We start from the raw sequence: 21,874 nt of genomic DNA, 5'->3' as shown, positions 1-21,874 counted from the left end.
ACAGAAGAACAAAACACCCAGCACACCACAAGGTACATGTTCACTGTCTGGCATCCAGTCAAAAGTGACCAGACATTCAAGCAAAAGCAGGAACAAAAATCCCTCAGTGAAGGGAAAGAATCTGCATGAATTGAAATGGACCCCAAACTGGCCCAGATGCTGGCGTTGGCAGACAAAGACATGAAATGCTATACTAACTGTATTTTATGTGTTCAAAAGTTGGGTCCAGGGAGATTTACAAGCCAACACATCAATGAATCTCCACAAAACCCAACAGCATAGGAAACATGAAGAAATGGTACCCCACGATGCAGTGGCTCAAAATCGTGAATAAGGAGAACATCGCAAGAGTAGCCAGAGACAAAACACACTGATAAGGAGACACAAAGGAAAGGATGATGGCAGATTTCTGGTTGAAAACAACGCAAGCCAGGAGACAGAGTTGTTGATTCAGTGGGTCTGGATGGGGGTCGGGGATGTACATTTCTAACTAGTGGTCCGCTGACCCTGGTGCTGCTGGCCCCAGCCACAGTGTAAGAACCGCTGATAGGTATTAGGACAATGTAGCTAAAGGGAAAACTCCGAATACAAGGACATTTTGGCATTTTTGAACAGCTTTTACTTTTCTTTAAGTTCACCATAAAAATTAGTAAATTTTTGTTTTATCCTAAGATTTTTTTTTTGCCCTAAAATGTTGCTATGTTCTTACAGAAAATCCCAGGCCTTTCAGGAATATCTTATACAAATTACACTGGCTGATAATCGCCATCCTTTCCGAGAGCGATTAAATCTCAAAGCCATGATTAAATTGAGAATCAGGCTAGGGTGCAGTCATCTAGTCCAATCCCTCACTCCCACGTTCTGTCACACAACAGAAAGTCTTCTCTTGCATTTCTTTGGGGAAGCAGTTGCGCTTGTAGGTCAATAGTTTAAATATTTCATCTTCCTTTCCCAGTTGTGGGCTTTGGCCCTTGCATATCCTTCAGTGGGACGGCTTTTGTTCTACCTGCTCACTCTCATCTGACAAATTCTAATTAAGTCTGAGCTTTGACACCAGCTCCCTGGAGAACTTTCTTATGCACACTCGACACCCACCCTTCTATGTCGGCAATGCTTTGACTCCCCTGGTCTCTACTGCGGGCCTTCACTCGAACTTCCAGGGGCTTACTCTTGAGTGTTTTCTTCTAAATCATTTTACCGCACTCACCCCATTTCTTTCTGCTTATTAAAGGACTCGTGTATTTCTCCTTAATTTAATGAAATAGCATTTGGGGTATTCTGGCTTCCCTGAGTCTTTCTGAACATGAGGGAGATGGAGGGAGATGGGAAACACAATTATAACACTGGAGAAGAAGAAGGTGGGATGTAATTGTAGGTATGTATGACATACACAAGCAAGCAGGCACATACAAACTACTGGTGAAGGCGGGCGGTGTTCCCAGCATCACTAAGGACAGGAATGTCAAGAAGCACCTATCTTTATTGCCGATTGGATCACTGGACACATCAAGCTTCCCAATTGCAACTCATGCATTTGACATATTTATGGGCTGCTTTTATAGCTTTTGATCACAATTTCCTAAGAGGCAGCTGGTCCTTAAATCAACAAGTCAGTAAAAAGCAAGTCAAGCCAAGACCTGTTAACAGAACGACCTATGCGGAGGTCAGCGCTGTTTTGGAATACAGCTAACACATTTATTAAAGCCATTTAAAAATGCCTGCACGTGAATTCGGGTTCTGTGTAAGGGTCTAGATTGCATTTTCTCACGATTCTGAACTCCTGCTATCACAGCCCAAAATGGGGGTTAAAGGAACCCAGTGAACAAAAATGATGCAGGGAAAAATTCTCCGCTGTAAGTGTTCATTTTGACCAGAAGGAAGGATGGGCCAAGAGAAGTGGCCACTGAGGCATTTCTCTCAGCAATGACTCTGGTCTTGCCCCACTTTGGGGGGTTGGTGGTCAGAGTGGAATAACTGGACTGATGTGACCAGGAAGATCAGGGAGCAGCTGTCCACTAAAGGAGACCCTGCTAGAGACCCAGAATGTTGGAGAACACCTCCAGTTTTCTGTGCAAATTAGCCTGTGTTTTCAAGGCTGGATAGCACTAATGAAGCCGGGCCCAGCAAATCAGCTGGCCTGGGACTTGGGACCTCAGAGGCCAACAGCTGGGGGCCACACCCCCAGAAGCATAATGGATCCCAGCCATCAGCACCACCAGAACGGACCTAAAAAGACTTTTCTCCTCTGACAGAAAAGTCTGCTTCCCAAAGGAAATGGGTACTTCTAACCTCATACTCTTTCTGGTCAACCTACATTTTGATGAATGAGGAAAAAAAAACGGAAAGTTGGACTCAGACTAGGAAAGTTTCTTAAAAATGCAATCTGCAATAAGATTGAATTTTTTTACAGCTATGCAGAAAAAAATTACCAAAATGGAATAAAGAGAGCTGTCGCCAAAGAAATTTCACTCTCATGGATTCCCAGCTTCTGGGAACTTCCTTGACTGAGAAGGACAAAGGCGCCGTTTGCTCAGCTAGATCATTTTGATTGAGACTCATATGTTATTTTAAATGAACACTGCTCAGCTAGTTAAGCCTTAAAAATCAACCATCCTTGACAATTGTCCATTTTTTTTTTAAATCTTACCTTAAGGGTTTCAGAAACACATTTGCACAGTCTGCTGTGGCAGGAAGGAGCTGAGCTTTCTACCTGGCATCACGGCTCATGTGGGACGGCTGGCCTTGGTTCAGTCTAGTCTCTGAAAACTTGACGTCACAATTAAAAGGCAAGAAAGTCAGACGAAGCTTAAAAAGCGAAATGGCGCAATTGCCTTCACAGTTGGAACTATACAAAATTCCAGCGCGTATGAAACATATAATCTCAAAGATAATTTCACTCCATTTTTAAGATTTTTATCCATACTAGTTAATAACGTTTAACAGGAAAGAACAATACTACTTTTTTTGGATGGCGGTGTGACACTATGTTACTTATATTAGCATTCTTGCTGGGACACCACCGGACTAGTAAAGGATAAGGGCGAGAGTCTTCCGCCCATTTTCTACGTGCTGAGTCCCTACATTAGACAATACTACCGGCTTTTACATTCATACTTAATATAACCCTTTTTTTTACTCTGTAAAAGTTCAGTGTCTTACAGCTTACAGTAATGCCAAGAGAAATGTTTAAAGAAAGATCATCCAAGAGAAGACATGACATTTTGCAGAGTCTTGAGTTTATCTTTAGAAAGCGCAATTCTAAACTATGCTTGAATGAAGCAGCTCCGATCTTTGTGTTAACACAGAAGTTCTGTTTCCATTAGTTCTTGCTCAGTAAATGCAAATATTGTGAACGAGTTGTTTCACAGCAGCGGATGTCACCTCTACCACTTTTATGAACAGTAATATTGCAAAACACGCTCCCGAGCAATAAACATATTTATTAAATGGGCCTCTGTACACGCTATGGGTACATGCGTATGCACACACTTTATTGGACAGATTAAGGGGCCCCAGTTTAAGTGCTTATATACTACAGGGAATGTCTGTGTATCTCCTTTAGGTGGCACACCTGTGACAACACAATGACATGTTTTAAAGAATGCTCTCATTACTTAAGTATATATGTCCTTACCAATATTGAAATATGTATTTTAGGGGGAAACAAGTATGCACATTACTTTCTACTGAAGGTCCACTTTAAGCTTCCCTAGGACAATCACATTAAAGTCACTTAACTAGCTCCCAGGTGTAATAGAAATACATATATATTCATGATATCTTTATCTTCTAAAGGGGACTGAGGAATGTCCACATGGCTCTTCTCACAGTCTTCAGACTCTGGCCTTGGTGATTAAATTTCCTTCCACTCTTTGATGTAGGTTTTTCAACTTAAAAAGAGGGTATAAAGCAATCTATCTTCCTTTTTACCTTCCACACAGACCATTTTTCTAACTTTATATATTTTAATATTTCCCTCATTACAAGTTTCTGTCATTTTCTTCATCAGGGTTCCAACTGTGTAATGAGAAGAAGATGTATTTGGTTTGAAGTAAGAAAATGATAAAATGGTAAATATTGATGTTCTTTTTCAAGGGCCTTTAAGTCTTGTGCTCAAATATGTATGCCGCATGGATGCTGACATGACATCAGAATAGTTATCCTCATGTTGTACACATGAGGAAAGTGAGGCACAAAATGAAATTACCTGTCCAATGTCCTGGAAAGAGTACATCTGTACCCAGAAAGCAACGGAGAGGCAGACAGAGTAATTTATATAAATCATTTTTCAAAATAACTCTCCTTTTCCCATAGCAATGTTTTTCTGAGACTGACTAACGACTCTGCTATACACCTGAAACAAACACAAAGTAATACTGAATGTAAACTGTAATTTTAAAAATAAACTGAGATGTAAACCTCCATAGTACTTTTAGAAATTAAACCGGTATTATAACATTGGAGAAAATATTTTTCCTAAACTTTCATTTGCATACAGAGCTAAACTCTCAGCCAATGTTGGAACATCGATGTTGGAGTATCCTTGTCATAAATTTACAGTAAGTTTATGGCCCGGGCAAAATTTTGCCTTCATATAGCTGAAGAAAAATTTTTCTAAGTAAATGAAGAAGAAAACAAATTTTCATAGGGGATCGCTAACTATGTAAGGTAAACAGCTTTAAGAACCACTGTCGATTTAGAGGCAACCACGCTACTACAAAAGATCCAGAAGCAAATCCTTCTGAAGTTTAGTTTTTAAGTGGCTCTAAGTACCTCGATTAGCATGCTTCATAAATCCAATCCCCATTCTGCTTGAGTTCATTTGTTGCTTGCCTGTCTCTCCACTGTACTCACACTGTAATTGCCATGATGGCAGGATTTTTTCTTTTCAGTATAAAACCTTTTATATTTATTTTACAAATTATAGCACAGCAAAATCAACATTTGTTTTCATGTACAGGCCTATGACTTTTAACACATGAATAAACTGATGTAATTACCACAAGAGTCAAGATACAGAGCAATCCCACTCACCTCCCAAAATTCTCTCTGGGTTTTCTTCTCGGTAGTCAAACTGCCCCACCCCCACCCCCTGGCAAATTCTGGCCTGTCTCCAACTCTACAATTCTGTCTTTTTGTGAATGTCACAGAGATGACGTCCTATACTATACAACCTTTTGACACTGGCTCCTTTCCTTCAGCAAGAAACATCATCCAAATTGTTGGGTGCCTCCACGGTTTCTTCCTTTTGATGCTGAGGAGTGCCCCCTCGTATGAATGCACCACAGTTGATGAATCCACTCATCCTTGAAGGACATTCGGAGAGTTTCCCGTTTGGAACAATTAGGAATAAAACTGCTCTAAAGATTCATGTGCAGGTATTTTGCAAACTTGCTAAAGTCACTTCTTATCTAGGAGTGAAAAATCTAAGAGATTTTTTTTTTGGTAATTTTCCTGTGATTTTTCTATGTAGACAATCATGTTGCTCACATACAGTAGAGACGGTTTTAAATTTTTTCCAATCTATAAGCCCTTTGTGTCCATTTCATGATATAATTATCTGGCTAGGACTTCCAGTACAATGTTGAATTTTCATTATTGATCAATACTACATTGTGGCAAATATTTTCTCCTGCTGCAGTTGTTATAAACGTGCGGTCTTTCTTCTTCAGACTATTAATATAGTGAATTATGTTGTTTGACTCTAATATTGAACCAGCCTTGCAATCCCAGAAGAAACTCTCCTTCCTCTGTAACTGTGTATTATTCTTTTATATGTCGCTATAGATTTGATTGGCTAATATGTGATTGAGAAACTTGTATCCATGATCATGAGGAATACCAGTTTGCAGTTTTTTTCTTTGTTTTTTCTATCTTTGTCTGGTTCGGGTGTCACTGTTATTCTTCCCAACCCCTCATCAAATGTCTTGGGAAGTGCTGCGTGTTCTATTTTCTGAAGGAGATTTTTGAGGAACTGGCATTATTTCTGCTTAAGTTGTTGGGGCCCAGAGCTTTCTTTTTTAGAAGGATTTCAAGAGGAGTTAAGAATATTTAGACAATTTAAATGATCTTAGTTGTATTTTGGAATTTCATGGTTTTCAAGAAATGTGCCCATTTCCTCTTGTCAAATTTCTACGCACTAAAATGTTTGTGGTATTCCTTTTCTAAAAGATTTTATTTATTTTCAGAGAAAGGGGAAGAGAAGAAGAGAGAGAGAGAGAGAAGCATCAGATTTGAGAGAGAGTCATGGACCAGTTGCCTCTCCTACGTGTCCCAAGTGGGGACTGAACCCACCACCCAGGCAGCTGCTTCATCCATCTGGTCGTTCAGAGACACACACTGCCAGCCTCTTCCCACCACAGACACGACTGCCACAAACACCCTTGCCTGTACGTCTTTACAGATGGTATCAAAGTTCTTGGGGAAACATATCAAGATCAAAAGTGCTGATTGCGGTATGCCCATAGTCGTCTCACCAGTCCATAGTCCCACCAACCACATTTGCAGTTCCAAATCTTGGTTTTTCGGCCAACTCTCGACATTATGCAGTTCCGGGTTCTGATTTTTGCTTATCTAATTTATGCTGTTAGAACTGGCATGTCTCTTAATGCTCATGAGTTTCAGCACCTCCCACTATGTGTGCTAACGCTTTGGGTTCACTCTTCTAAAAATTGCCTTACCTGATCCACCGCGCTTCTCTTCACCTGGGATTGCTATCTTTGTCTTCTTTATTTGCAGGAATTCTTCTTATAGCCTAGATATTGGACATATTAGACATAAGTATTTTCTTCTATTAACTGAGTATTTATTTGTTTTTTAGCACAAATCCTTAATTTTTAGATAAATAAGTTAGTGGTTTTTGTATTAATGTACCTCTTGAGGTTTTGAAAATAATTTTCTCATCTGTAAGTCACAAAGATATTCTTCTGTACTTTCTTCTATTATTTTTATAGTTTTATTTTCCACACTTATCTCTACAATACCTCTAGAGATTATCTTTATAAAAGGTTTAGGAAGAGATTCAGTTTTCCATTTCTTCATGAAGTCAACATTTTCAAACGGCCACATAAAAATAATCTGTCTTTTTCCCATTCATTTTTTGATGTCAACTTTAATAAGCATTAAGCTTTCATAAGTTTTAATTTTTCTATGCTTTTATTCTATACTATCGGTCTCTCATCTGTTGCAAATATTCAAAATAAGTTGCTAAGTGAACAAATTTTTACATTACAAAATTACGAATTTTACAAAAGTATAAATTATACTACAATTTTACAAAGGTGTGGATGTTATAATTTTGCAAACGTATAATAAAGTGCTAAGAGATTTTTTATTCTTGTCAATTTGGGGTTTGCTTATTTATCCTTATATTTTCTATTGTATAGCATCATGCCTGGGATAAAATAGGCCATAAAATATATTTTTGAATATTAAAGTTACTAAGTTACAATGATAAAGGCAGATTCTAAAAATTCTAGGTGGGCCTGGAGGACAAAGACCCAACGTGGGAGGAGAGCAGCTGGACTTCAACCCGCAGTTCCGCCTAAGTCCTGACAGTTTCGCTCTGAAGGCGAAGGGGTGAACATACAGCCACTGGAATAGAGTCTGTTTACGTAATTCTCTAGCAAATCTGTTTGGCCATCTGTCTTGGTCTCTAAATAACTTAGAGTTCAAGAGTTTACATGGGGCTGCACTTGAGCTTGCTTAACTTTTTGGTGGACGGTCACGGAGCACTGAACTCGCTCTCGGAAAGGACGGACGAACAGAGCTTCAGGCCCGCGCCATCCCTCTCTCTGAGACCCCCAGCACCATCTCAGACTCCTGGCATCACCAGCCCCGGAGGGTGGTTCTTGGAAATTCTCATCCCCTGCTGGCTTGTCCCAGTTTTATAAGGTGATAAAGTCTAGCTGGCGTGCTCTACGGAGAGTGGGGAGTGGGGGCGGAGAAGGGCCACCAGGAAAACACAAAACAGGGCTATTTACAAAAGATAGCAGCTGCTGGGGCGCTGCATTGCTGCAGACACAGCTGAACGAAGCCAGGGTGTCCCTCTCGCTGTTTCGTTTCTCTTTTGTTTTTCTAACTCCTGGAGGGACAACCATACTAGCGAGTTCACGGAAGCACTGCCACGGAATTATTCTGAACAACATGATGGCTGCCCCCTGCAACTGCCTCGGTCCCAAGGAAAATAGGAATATCTAGCAGCCGTCTTCCTCTCCCTAAATTCACCCTTGTCTCCTAGATCCCTTTACCCAGTGAGGGGGACTTCCGTCACGTGGAAACGAGGAAAATGTTTTGGTGGCACCACTGAGATCCATGTGACTTAACATCACATTGAAACCAGAAAAATGCCTTGGTGACTTGGGATTCTGTGGGTTCCAATTTTGTGACCTGTAGAAACCACTTATTCATCTGCAATTACTTTGGTTTGATGAGGAATTTACTTACAAATTACTGTAAATAACATTAAATTACTTATAAAAGGATACACAATTCTCATGCACCTGAAATACTCTGGGGGCACACATTGATATTTTGAAGGTTGGAACATTAGCATCAGAACAAATCATGAAGATAATTTTATCTAACATTTATCTTTTTTGTTTAAATTTATTTAATTATTGTTCGGGCCCTGGCTGGCGTAGCTCAGTGGATTGAGCGCGGGCCTGCGAACCAGACGATCGCTGTTCGATTCCCAGTCAGGGCACATGCCTGGGTTGCAGGCTGGTTCCTTGCAGGTTAACTACCAGCAGGGGATGCACAAAAGGCAACCATACATTCATGTTTCTCTCCCTCTCTCCTTCCCCTCTAAAGATAAATAAACAAATAAAATCTTTAAAAAAAAATTATTGTTCAAGTACAGTTTTCTGTCTTATATTGCCAACCCTGTAGCATCTTACACATGAGGAATCTAAAACCCAGAAAGTGGAAGAGACTTGATATCTTCATTCACACACCCACCTGAAGATTTCTAATAGATTTCTAAGATTTCTAGATTTCATTAGCTTCCAAATGTACCTCCAAAGCAGTCACAATTCTCTTTTTTTGAATGATTTTATTTATTTATTTTTTAGAGAAAGGGGAATGGAGGGAGAAAGAGATGGAAGACATATCAATAGGTTGTTCTCACACAAGCCCCAGCCAGGGACCCAGAGCACAACCCAGGCATGTGCTATGACTGGGAATCGAACCAGTGACCTTTCAATTTGCAGGATGATGCCCAACTCACTGAGCCACACTGATCAGGGAAATAGTCATGGTTTTTTAGCCCACTTATGAATGTTTCCCTTGACTTTAATGAGGCAAATGCCCCTAACTTTAGTACTACATGGTTATTACACATCTGTAACACCAACACCATTTACTCTCTCCTTGTCATCAGTTTAGGAAATATTTATCATACTAATTTATAATTGTATGACAATAAAAAACAGGTATAGTGGGACAGTATGTTATGGAATGGGGGGTATGAATCCACCATCAAGAGAAAATTAGAGTTCTCAAATATATTCTTATTTCTATTAAAAGTATTAAAAGTAAAGACAAAAGTAACTATTTTGCAAGGAATTAAAGCATTGCTGATCCATTATTATTGAACACACTCGAGGATAATTAGTGCCTTTTAATATGTTTTCTTTCTACATTAAAATAGTTGAATTTACAGATTAAAAAAATATATGTTAATTGAAGCTGAGGTCATTCATAAGTGAGCCACAGGAAAAATCCCTAAGATACAACATAAAGGAAAAACATGCATAAATTAGACTAGCAACGTTCAAATGCTTCTACTTTTATGTGTATTAAATGCTCCTGATGATGAGCATGAACAAACATGACCAAAGAGATTCTCGGTAAAAATTATTTGGAGCAAACCGTTTCCGAAATAATTTTTCAACACAGGAATTTTTTCCTACTAAAAAAACAATACTCTCCAGACACATAAAGATGGTGGAAAGCAGGTGAGGATCACCCTGAAAACAAACGCAGAGCTCGGTGGCTTGTCAAATAGTGCCCTCATTTGCAGGAATTAACTGTAGTTAGTAAGTGTCATTAGAAAGTCATTTTTGAAAGACAATAACAGATGCCAACTACACTTCCCATGCCCCACGAGCTGTCACACAATTTCTCTGGTTCTCTTCTAACATTGCACAGAATTTAAGAGGGAAGGGGAGCTAAAGGTTGGAAGGGAGAGAGGGGGTGGTAACCATACCAAAGGAGGTATAAAAAATCAAGACCCCCCAAATCATCACTGTTTATCTAGAGGTCCCATCATTATGGCATATCCTTCCACCAGCACCCCATGAGATAAGGTAGGGATTGAATCTGCCTTACAGGACAAGAAGAATATCTGACCCTAATTACAATGGGCTGTTCAGGAAGCCATGTTACTACAAACATGTGACAGAGGCATAAAATGGTACTGACACATTCGAACAAACGTTTTAAGGGGAGTGGGGATTTATTGCATAAATCTAATAGGACAGATGTGCTGCGAACCATCTATGACTTACGCAGCCCCATACGTTAGCACCCGTTGTCTTGTTTTCAAAGTACAGAATTCCAAAACTGTGCAGACAAATTTGCAGCACTGGATTTTTTTTTAAAGATTTTATTTATTTATTTTTAGAGGGGAAAGGAAGGAGAGAGAGAAATATCAATGTATGGTTGCCTCTGGTGTGTCCCCTGCCGGGAACTGGCCTGCAACCCAGGCATGTGCCCTGACTGGGAATCGAACTGCGATCCTGTGGGTTGCAGGCCCGCGTTCAATCCACTGAGCTACACCAGCCAGGGCTGGAAATTTTTTTTTAATCCTTAAAAAAAAAATGTCTTGGACTTGACTTCTGCATAAAATTCTGTTCGGTGTTTTAGAGGTTAACAAACATCCATCGCCCTCTTAGTCATCTCACCAGGAGAGGTAAGTGGGCGTTCTGATGACAGTCACCAGGCACAGACAGGTAACTGGGATTCAAAGATTGCAGAGTCTTTCCCAAGGTTACCTGGTGATGGCGGCACGGTCAGGACTCTGAGTTGGGCTATGAGCTGATCACCGCCTTAGAGTATGTCCAGGATTTGACTCAGAACATGAGCTTTATTGCTCTCAGAGCATCCGCTCTATGCTGGCTGACCAGGCTGCACCTCAACTAGGCGTGTGTTCCCTGAGGGAAGGCATTGAGGCTTCCCAGTGGCTGACATGGTGCCTTTCCAGGAAGATACCTGGTGAAAGCTTGGGGAATAAATTAGTGACGAGGAGACCACCAAGCAATGCCTACTCCCTAGAATGTACTCAGCAGTGTGATAGATGCTGGAATAAATAAAGAAAATGTAGATTTTTTGTCCTAGTAAGATGAACAAAATGGAAAGAACAAAGTACAAGGTATAATTAGAACTAAAGTGTCCAACAGAAAGCCTTAAGTACCAGAGCAGTGAAGGATGAGTGCAACAAAAGTTAGAATTCCACGTGTACCTTGAAATAATTAACTTATCAATGGTAGAGGAAATGGGAAGGAGTAGAAAATACCTTAACACTCACAAAAATAAAGCAGAAGCAAAATCACGGAGCTCTGAAAAGTGGCATTAAAAGTGGCATTGGTGGAATGAAGAATAGATGTGTCTCATCTTTAATTTCTAAGACTAAGACGTTGAATCATTTTCACCCCGTCAGCTGCTGAACAGTCCAAGAGGCAGAATATGGATTCATATAAAATTACTGTGTAAATAAAAAGTTCAAATACGCAGGTCACAGAAAGGGGTCAGCCAGCCTGCAGAGGGGCAGAGTCTCCGGCTTCCCTGTGGCCATGGGACTTGAGTTTGGCCCAGCAAAGCGGACGCCAAGGAGAAGCGGAGTGCCCGTCACGTTGGGCTCTTTGGACTCGAGCATGTCTTTGCTCCGACATGAGGATCCTGCAGTATAAGCCTTCATGAAGGCAGGTAGGGCAATTAATTAGCTGTTTCTCTCCCACGAATGACCCCCCAGCAATGGCAGCATGAGGATTGGGGTACGCCTGTCCCAGCCGTCAGTTCCAGGCCGTTATCATGAAGAATATCGCTGCAAATGAGGGTCCGCATCCAACACCACTTCGGAATAGTAATTTCTTAATTCTTATTCAAATCTGGCAGCCGAGATAATATAACTTGATCTAAATCGGCCATGTGATCCTGATGGCATCCTGCTAATGGGCCGTTCACTTAATTTATGTAATTTTTAAAAATTAAATAGTCGTATTTTAAATCCCCACTGCAGTCCTTCAGGTTGAAAGTACACGTTTAAAAGTTACAGTGTCTTTATAAATCAGCATTACTAAACTTCTTATCTTGTTGACTAGGCTCTCCTCAAGTTTTACCTTTTCTTGGGTCCCCATTTGGCTGGTGAGGAATATTCTAGAATCCCATAGGCAAGTCCCTTAATGCTCTGCTATGGGGACTCTAGGTCCGTCAGTTTGGGTTTAGACTGAAACATAAATCAGTTGCTTTATGGACAGACAGTAAGAATCCAGCATGCTCCGTGACAGATATTTTTGCAAAGAGGACTTACCTAGCATGGCAAATGTCGTGTTCAGAGACATACAAAATCAAAGTCACTCTTTGTTATATACATGATGCAAAAAAAAAAAAAAAAAGCAACATTTCAAATCATGAACCATTTATTAAGAGCCTACCGTATTCAAGGCATTGGACCAGCTACTGGTAACTTCATCTTTGTTTTAAAATCAATTCATTTCCCCTGGTCAACGTGTACAGCAGCTGGTTCTTCATGGCTCCTGAAAGGCGTATGTATACTGCCTTTCCCCTGATACATCGGCCTTCGCCTGGCTCTTCCCTTCTCTGATGAAACAAGCTACGCTGTTTCCCGATCCTGTTTCTTTCCACCCACCCAATTACTACTCATTCCTCAAGGCCTCACACAGGCCCCTTCCCATGTAAATCCTTCCCTAGAAACTCTAGTCGAGAACTTATTTGTCCCTCTGCTTAGCTCCTTTTCCTCTATGTGATTTGACCTTTTCATTAACACTCTTGGTTTCCAAAGATAGTGCTCATGTTTTCTAATTCCCTTTGAGTTTCGAGGGTGCAGACTAAACTTAGAATATCTGAGTGGGAGGGTCCCTAGGGTGTGACCCACTAGTGGAACACAGTGGGATCCTTTTCCTGCCCCCATTCCAGCCTAGCTGAGCATTATCCACTCCATTTTACATTGTCATTTGAGACAACAGGCTGTCCCATTCCTCCTGTCTCCTGGGAGTTGTCCCCCCTTGCTCGCCGCCAGTCAGAGCTAAACAATTCCATGTGTCCTAGCCTGTCTGGCTGGTCGACGTAAGGTTGACCACCTTTGTGGTCAAGGTGCTTTGAAAGCTTCCTTACCCTCCGGCAAACCTGTAGTCCCTCAAGAATCCATTCAATCGCTAAAAACTATTATTAAATTTCAAAAGTAGTGTTTTGTTGTTCCATTTTCTCAATTCTTTGATCGTCAGAGCCCACAAATACAATGGTCACTTTCATTCTTTGCGATTTTCCCCACCAGCCTTCTGGAAGGTAGGATTTTCCCCATTTTTTTTTCAGATTAGGAAACAGAGGGACCACGCAGCAACCTAACCTAAGTCACATGAGTTGGCAAAAAGACCTGAACTTGGCTGCAGCTGACTCCCAAACCCACATCTTCCTGCGGAGCCACTCTGGCCACCTGAACCCCATGTTTCAAATGTATAGTATCTCAGCTACCTATGGTCCAGCTGGATTTTCTGAAATAGCTCAATAGCCACGTGTTCCATTTTTACTATGGAAAAATACGTCCCAGGTTTCAAGGAACTGATTTGCAACTCGAGCTATCAAAACACAGTCACTTTTAATCCCAATACTTACTATCCTAATACAGATCTGACTTAGATCTGTAAATAGGCCATCCCTTTTATAAAAAGATGGCATTTCATGTATAACCTCACACGTACTTAGAACAGTTTCACAAAAGCGATAATGTTTTTATAATATACTTTAAAATATATACTATGGCTCTGTTTATGGAAGCTGCCCTTTTCCATCTGCTAACATAACTGACCTATTCACAAGTGTTTCTCAATTTTCTGTCACATGCAGGCACACCCGACCCTTTCCTTTGAATAGCCACCCCCCCCCACACACTGAATACACTACCAGATACCCATTCTTGTTGAACTGTATTAAAAATAGAACGAACAGGTTCACTGCTCTCCACACATCACTTATGTGAAAAAAATAGGAAACACCCATTCAACACCATGGAAAAGAATTTACTCCTCCTTTAGAAATGTTCGTTTTCAGTCTCCTGTCGAAAAACAGAGTTGAATCTTGGATGCACGGAGGTTCTACTCACTTCAAGAATTCATTATTAGGGTGGATTCTCAGCCTGATTGGTTAAAGAAGACAATACGATGTGTAATTGATTTTTTTTTTTTTACCACGGAACAACTAATTTTGTCTTCCAAAAAAAGCACAGTTTATTAACTGTGCAATCACAATTTACTGAGGCCCTTTCATCAAATGAGCCCTGCGACGATGCAATTTTTCCCTTATTTTACTTCTATTTCAAGAAGGCCTTGTCACTGTGGCTCTTATTAAGACAGGCACTCTCTCCTAATTTAGGTGGTTTTTTTTCCCCTCATGGGCATAATTCATTAGTACAGCTGAAGAAATTTTAACCCGATTCTGGGCTTCCCTCTCCTTCTTTCCTCTTTCCTGCAATATCATGAAACCTGTTGTCTCCGAATGGTAGGTACTATGTCTCTTCAAAGGGACACGTTCTATTGTTCCTTAGAAATAGGGTTTTCCATCTAGAAATAATCCACTAAATTTCTCTGGTTATTTGTCCATTTCTTTCATCATATTTGCACACTAATTTCACACTTAGCTCTATAAGAACAAGCTTCGATGAAATGACTAAATTTGTTTTCCAAGTGCTCCTGCTCTTCAGCCTGCGCAGCAAGATAAATGCACTATATTTTGCTCTCTCCCTCCTTTATTTACAGGCGCATGGGACAAACACAGACTCTCACCAATACCAACATCAAACTTTGCTCTTAGGGAATCAAAGAAACATTCTTTTTTTAGACCCTAGCACCCAGCTGCCTCTTGTCCCTCCACGAACAGCCAATAACCCAAACAGCACCTGAGTTTGTGAATGGAAATCCAGGAACAGAGTCCCGAAGATCAATAGGCGGGACGGGAAAGCTCTGCCGTGCCCTGGGGGAGAGCGCACCCTGAGTCGGAGTGAATCAGGGATACAATGCCGCCCCGTGAATGGGGAAGAAACGAAAAGCCATCAGGGGGAGACAGTGCACTAACGCAGTGAGGTCATGCGGCAAAGAATAGAAGAGTCGAGGGAGGAGATGCTGTCTGTTGGAGGAAGCTTAAAATAAGCCCATACTTGCCTCCCAATCCTCGGAAGAAGGAGAACAGGCCAAAGACGGAATTTCGGCGTTGACAGCCCCTGGAACCGAGAGGAGTGAGTTTTACTTCCTCGCGCATGCCCTGCACGCACACCCCAGTGGTTCCAGTGCTCTCAGCATGTTCTCCTAGGAAGGCGAGTGAAAGACTGCTGACACCTTCCAGTGGGCGGGAGGGGTCAAAACGCTGACTTTCCACGCCGCCGAGAGGTATCCAGCCGAGGTGGCCCTGACACAGGGTCTGACTGGACACTTCTAAGAAGGTTGCTGAAGCACACATTTCAAGCCCAAACGCCCAAGAAACAGTCAACGTGGAGGGTTTTTGCACACGCTAGGCACACTGCCACAGCCTTGTGCGAGAAGAGCAATTCAGCAGTCTGTCAGTCAGAGGTCCTGAGGCTGACAGACCATGGGGGGGGGGGGGGGGNTGGGGCGGGCGTGCCTTTTCTGACCTTGCTGGGCCACCAGGACCAGGAGGACAGAAAGTGGCTGACGGAAGAAATCCTCCCCCCACCCCCACAGTGAAATGAAACAGAATAAAATTCTTGCTGAAAGGAATTTCTGCTCTTTGGCCTCCTTTGCAGACCCACTGTGCACCACCCTATGCCGTCCCCTAAATTTCTAGAAGGCAGACGCAGGGCTATCACGAAAAGAAGAGGGCACCCTTGGCCTTGGCTTAGAAGCAGGTATTTACAGTTTTGTTTCTGGTTTTTGTTCTTTTTCCCAACAGTATTTCTCATTGAACAGGACGTTTCACACAATCCTTGGCTTGGCTTTCTTGGTAAAGCAATGAATAGAGGCAGAGTTAATTCTACGTGAATTTATATGAGGTCAGTTAAGACTAATAATTATTTTAATGTGTATAGAAGTGGAAAAAAGATGAAAATAAAAAAGGCAGTCCCTTTCCATTTATTTCAGATGAGAGTTGAAATATTAGATGGAATCTAATAAGGAGATAGCCTAGCAGGTGGAGGGAATAAAACTAATGTCATCCATACATTACATTCTTGAGATAAAGTGAGTTTAGTTTCTTGAGAACTTGTTGACTTGGGGGGGGTGTATAAAAGCCTATATCATCTTACCCTTGTGAAGGAACAAGAGTAAGTACTTACAGATTAATAGATCTACATGTTTTTTTTTAAAATTAAAATCCAATTGTAACCTATGAACTGTGGAGGCAAAAACAAATAAAATACAATCCCAGCTTCCCTCTCCAGACTTCCCCTTTAAGGGGAAGTCTTAAACATCATTGGACAGTGATGATATCACAAGGAAGTGCCCCTATTGCTGCCCGTGTTGGGCTGGAAATAGTAAGACGAAGGCTTTGCAGTGACTATTTACCGAGCGATGCCAATGTGCAGAGGGGTGTACCACTACCCAGCCACATCTACCCCTCTCGGCCCCAGCTCCGGAAGTGCTCTTTGCCACCCAGTTGGACACATAATGCACCAACCTGAGACAGGTGGCCTGTGATATAAAAACCCAGCCTATGGGGGTGTCAACTTGGCCAAACGGTATTTAAAAATGAAGATACAGACACAGGCACACACTGCTTCTTTTCCATGTCTGTTCTCCTGGTTTGTAAAACACTTCATTTGCTTCCCTCCCCTCTCGTCCAAATTGTAGGGCAATAATTTCCAGGAAAGAAGAAATAATAAAGAATGATTACACAATCTTATTTGGGCAAAAAGCTAACATATGGGTATCAAGGCCAAAAATATGGATTTCAAGATAAAACATATGGATGCCCATATGGGGAAAAAGGTTCCTGGCTGGAAAGCGTGCTGATGCATTTTTTGTGCCGTACGTACAGTACGGTTTTCCCCTTCTGCCCAAGACCGCTGTCTGCCCACAGAGTCTGATGCTAGAAATTCACATGCAAATTTCAGAAAATGCTGCACTGTTATCATCTTTATTAGATTTTTTTCACTCCCTTAATCCTTTTCATCACTTAATAGCCCAAGAAGGAATGGATTTTAGTAAAATGGTAGGGCTTATCACAGTCAGTGTTGCTCCTGAACCTCTTCTTGAGGCGCAACTACTGAAACGTATTTTTCTTAAGAGCCTCAGTAAGGAAATCCCTTCCTTCACGCACATGTGCATTCATGAGCACACACACACACTTGCACATGCACATGTATAACAGGTGGTCCACTGGCCACCCTGCCTCGGTCCTGCGTGGCTTCCCCAAGCAAGGCACCAGATACGTAAGAGTTCCCTCATGCATGTGTATTCTGCGGAATCACCCACTATGGAGAGAGCTAAAGGTGGTCTATGAAGAGACAAATTCTCCATGAACTTTCTGCCTCTGACTGTTACATTTTACTCACTGAGACCCCTTTTTCTAGGAGGCAAAGAGACTGGCAGTATCCAGAGAAAACAGGAGGCTTGAGGATGTGTCCTGAGGGCCAGGCCTGCTTTGGGGTTCAGTGGATTTTTGTGCTCAGGTTTGGACAATCGAAGCTATACAATTTACAAAACAAATGATCCTTTCCTGAATCACATCTAGGGTGCCTCTTTTGGCATTCAGATAACCAGAACACAAATTCAAACTCAGGCCTTGTGACACTCTGTCAGACACCGGGATCATATCAGCTGTGCCCACCCAGGCCCCCCTGCACTGAGGGGCAGCCTCTGAGGCTCTGGATTTCGGCAGAACACTCTCTCCCAGAGGTTCCCTGTTGGGGCTTATACCTCCACCAGGGAAAGAAGAGCAGCTTTACTTAACAAACGTAACATGGTGGCTCATTCTGTGTGGGAGCTAAATCTTGGAGGGACTAGTTCAATCTCTTCCATCTTCTTTGCAGAAGCCAAAGTGGATGCTGGGAATGAGAGGACCTCAGATTGTGCAAACCAAGTCTGTTAGATTCTCTTTGAATCAGTTTATACCAGTGGCATGAGAGGCCAGAGAGAGAGAGAGAGAGAGAGAGAGAGAGAGAGAGACAGACACTAAATGCCACAGAAAGACAGAGCAGAGGAAGCTGACGTTACTTGACGAGCTTTTGGCCATTACAGCAATTTCAGCGGACACAACCGAATTATTAGGTTGTCCTCTCTGCCACCCGGCCCACGTGGTAGCTGTAGAACCAGAATAAAAGCCAGTTCTTTGTGTTCTTATTTTGTGATGGCCCAGCTGACCTTGTTTTAAGGTCACTTCCCCCACAGTTGTCACTCATTAACCATATACAGTGTCTGCACACAAGAATAAAGTCCTCCCAGTCTGGTCCCAAGCTGCCCTGCTGAACTTTCTATGCTTTTTTAAATCTACACCATACTCAAACTAGTTGCTGTCTCTTGTAAAAATATGTCCAGACCTCGTTGACGAGAATGCTCCCTTCTAGCCATTGTGCTTGCTTCAACAGCATTTATTGAGCAAACAATTTGCTGGGCAACAACACCAATAACGGGAATATATTGGCAGACCAGTAGATGCAGTTCCTGAGTTCAGAAAGCTTATAATCTAACCCAAATCTAAACCGTCCTTGGAGGCTCAGCCAGAATTCCCCATGTCTTCCTAATATTTCAGCCATTAGTAAGTGCCCCCTCTCCCTTGGAGCAGACCACAACTCCACAGCACCGTGAGAGAGCACCAGGGCCCCGTCACACACACGGGAACACTTATGCACTTTAAAGATAGGAATAAAATGAGCTTTCGAGATACATCTCGAAGGAATGAAAGACACATTCAGATCCTTCGTTCATTCAGCTGAGTGGATCATTTGTCCTAAGCACAGGATTTGGCAAATAAAAATCCACCACTATAGTTTTATTTCATTGTAAATGCGAACAGGACATAGCTCCTTCCACAGTCTTACAGAGATGGTAAGATGTAAACAAATAGGCAACCAATACATAATAAAATGCCTTCAGAAAAAACAGTGTTGGCAAGAAAGTGACTATGCTGCAAAGCATGAGAAATGTAAAGTTCATCTGTCTACACTGATCGCCCCTAAAAGGTAGACACCCCCCTCAAAAATAAAAGTCTGCATTGTGACTACTTTGGAAATACAATGCATAAAACTGCAGAATCAAAACTAATTTGAAATGACTGTCTAAATGCAATATAATCTTTGATTCAATGAGAAACAATGTCACCATTTGGAACTGAGTCAAAGCAACACCTCAGTCAATGATTCTGGAAAAGCTTTTCCAAATGCATGTTGGCTGGAATTTCTGGAAATGTTGACCCGCTGACCGGGAACAGAAGCAAGGGCTTTTCATCATGTTCATCCTGGGGTTTGCCCGTCCCTGCTCCGGCGCTGCCAAACAGAGTGTTCTGCTCGGATCACCCCCCAGAAGCTGCGACTGTGCTCCCATCAGGAAACTCTGACCCAGCAGTGAATTCCATTTCACAGACTCAGGAACCATGGGTATACCGTTTTAAAAATAGATGCTGTAAAGCCGGTGGTCAGTTCCTCTTTTAAAGGCCTGTGCTCCTAATTCCCTGACTCAGGCCATTTGTCCTGTAAATACTCCGAAAAAGCCTGAATCAAGAAGAGCAATGTAAAATGAGCCAGGCAGCCTGAGGGAACCGTTTCTATTTCCATAGCCCCTCAATCCAATGCTGGGGTCGAGTTGCTATGCTTATTTCTCTTGCTTGCATATAATGTCTTTGTTAAGTTTGCTGTCTTCATAGAGAAACTCACAAGCATTAATGTGATGGGCTACCCTCTCCTTTCCTCCTAGCTGAAAATCTTATTTTTAGGAGGAGGAAAAGACAAGGGACTTGGGGAGGGGGGAGGGGGGAGGGGACAGGGGAGGAAGGGAGGGAGGGAGGGAGGAAGGGGGGGGCTGTTACTTGCCAAAGCAGCACATGTGCCCAGAGAACATGGTCAAGTGGCCAGAAGCAGCGCTGATGTTAATTAGCAGTGAAATGAGGAATGAACTAGCATTGGCCCTGAGACGAATCAATGGGAAAACCACTCCAAGCAGTAGCTTAATGAAGTAGTACACAGTGGTTTATTTTTAGTCCGTTTTTATCCCCCCGAAAAACTCCATTAATTAATTTAAAAACTTCCTAAAGTATATTTCTTTGCAAAGCTGGGATACAGCTCTGATTTGTGTATTTATAGCATAACTCTCTGTAGTTATTTCTTTCAATTAATCAGACACATCATAAAAATTCGCTGCATATAAATACTTGCACCATACCAGGAATATGCTTTTTCTTTATTCTTCTTCTCATAAGTGTCCATACTTCTTTCAGTTTATTAAAAAATGTCCCTTTTCCGTGGGAAGTGAACAGTGTTGTTTTTTTTGCAAATGGAATATTAAAAAATTCTATTGACGGGAAAGAAGATACTATTTTTTGAGCAAGAGGAAAATTACTTGGGAAATATTTTCGCTTGTTCCTCATTTTTCAAAAATGTAACTGATATCTATCTAAGACAAGACCAAAAAGCCTATTAATTAAGGCCCTCTGATCTCTGGGAGTTTTTTGATGGAAGGTCTCTCACAACATTTATAAGAATCAAAAACAAGGTGGCCAATTAGGGGTAAAAATATTTGTCATTTCACTGGGACAGGGGGAAAACAGGGAAGTGTTTTACGCAGGTTAAGTCTCTCTTAGAGAATTTCTTGCTCAGCTCTGATTGGAAGATAAAATTTTCCTCCGGAGGATACAAATGTCCTTCCACCTTAGCAAATTCCAAATCAAGTAAAGGGCCTCCTCAAGTCAGAAAAATCTTATTTCCAGCTCGGGCAGCAAGCTTAGAGTCGACTCTGCCCTGCTAATGATGGATATGTTAGTCAACGCTCATACACTCACTGCAGCCAGGCCGACTTGAGATAAAATAGAATTTGTTGGAGAAATGAGGAAGAGGGGTTCAAGAATAGAAAAAGGGGGGATTACAAGAGTTCCTTTCTCATGCCTCTTTTTTTCTCCCTCTTTACTTCTTTCCGCTGAATAACTTGACAAGTGGCGGTATCCCCTTCCCGATACAGGAAAGTGAGTGTCTGCCAGTGTTTCTGAGTGGAGATCAGAACATGCTATAAAGACCATCAACAAGGAGCTCCCTTGCTTTTGCTGTCACTGGAGACTCAAAACCCTACATGGACACTGAAGCTTTGCCTTTTGCTCACCCTTCTACCGAGTCCAAACGCTGACTTTGCTATCCCTCCTCACCTCCCAAGAGTAAGAGTACACATTGAATGTTTTATTTTTTAACATCACGCCGAGACTAATGAAATGAACGCACATTCTCTTCCAAAGAATGTCTCTGTGAACATTTATACATACATGAAAAAAAATCAAGCTAAAATATTTCACCAGATTGATGCTGGGGTTTGTTGCTATTTATTGGGGAGAAAGCAGGGCTCCCCACAGCTGGGAGCCTCTTCCGGTCCTTGGCCGCGTGTAGTAATTCCGCGGCTCTGTTACTTTCCGAGCCTACTTTCCATACAATGCAGCATCTTGATTAAACAAAAACAGAAAACAAACCCTCTGCTGAGTGCAAGCCTGGGAGACA

The 21,874-nt window shown here is 41.8% G+C and overlaps 1 protein-coding gene across 8 annotated transcripts in view; it reads right to left on the bottom strand.

Annotated features, from left to right (window-relative positions):
• The window catches only part of ESRRG (estrogen related receptor gamma), a 511,461-nt gene that overhangs the window by 299,916 nt on the left and 189,671 nt on the right, over positions 1-21,874 (bottom strand). For 4 of the 8 annotated variants that reach the window (XM_037069456.1, XM_037069453.1, XM_037069455.1 and 1 more), the window contains exon 2: positions 6,681-6,754. The exons of the other annotated variants lie outside the window; for them this stretch is intronic. The gene's annotated coding sequence lies outside the window, so the exon portion shown is untranslated. The remainder of the gene's footprint in view (positions 1-6,680; positions 6,755-21,874) is intronic. 8 annotated transcript variants of the gene reach the window in all.

Source organism: Sturnira hondurensis, unplaced genomic scaffold, assembly GCF_014824575.4.
Source record: "Sturnira hondurensis isolate 20B ecotype Veracruz unplaced genomic scaffold, ASM1482457v3 Scaffold0018525, whole genome shotgun sequence".
Lineage (NCBI taxonomy): Eukaryota > Metazoa > Chordata > Mammalia > Chiroptera > Phyllostomidae > Sturnira > Sturnira hondurensis.
Note: the sequence above shows the minus strand (reverse complement) of the source record. Positions and strands in the feature narration are given on the sequence as shown.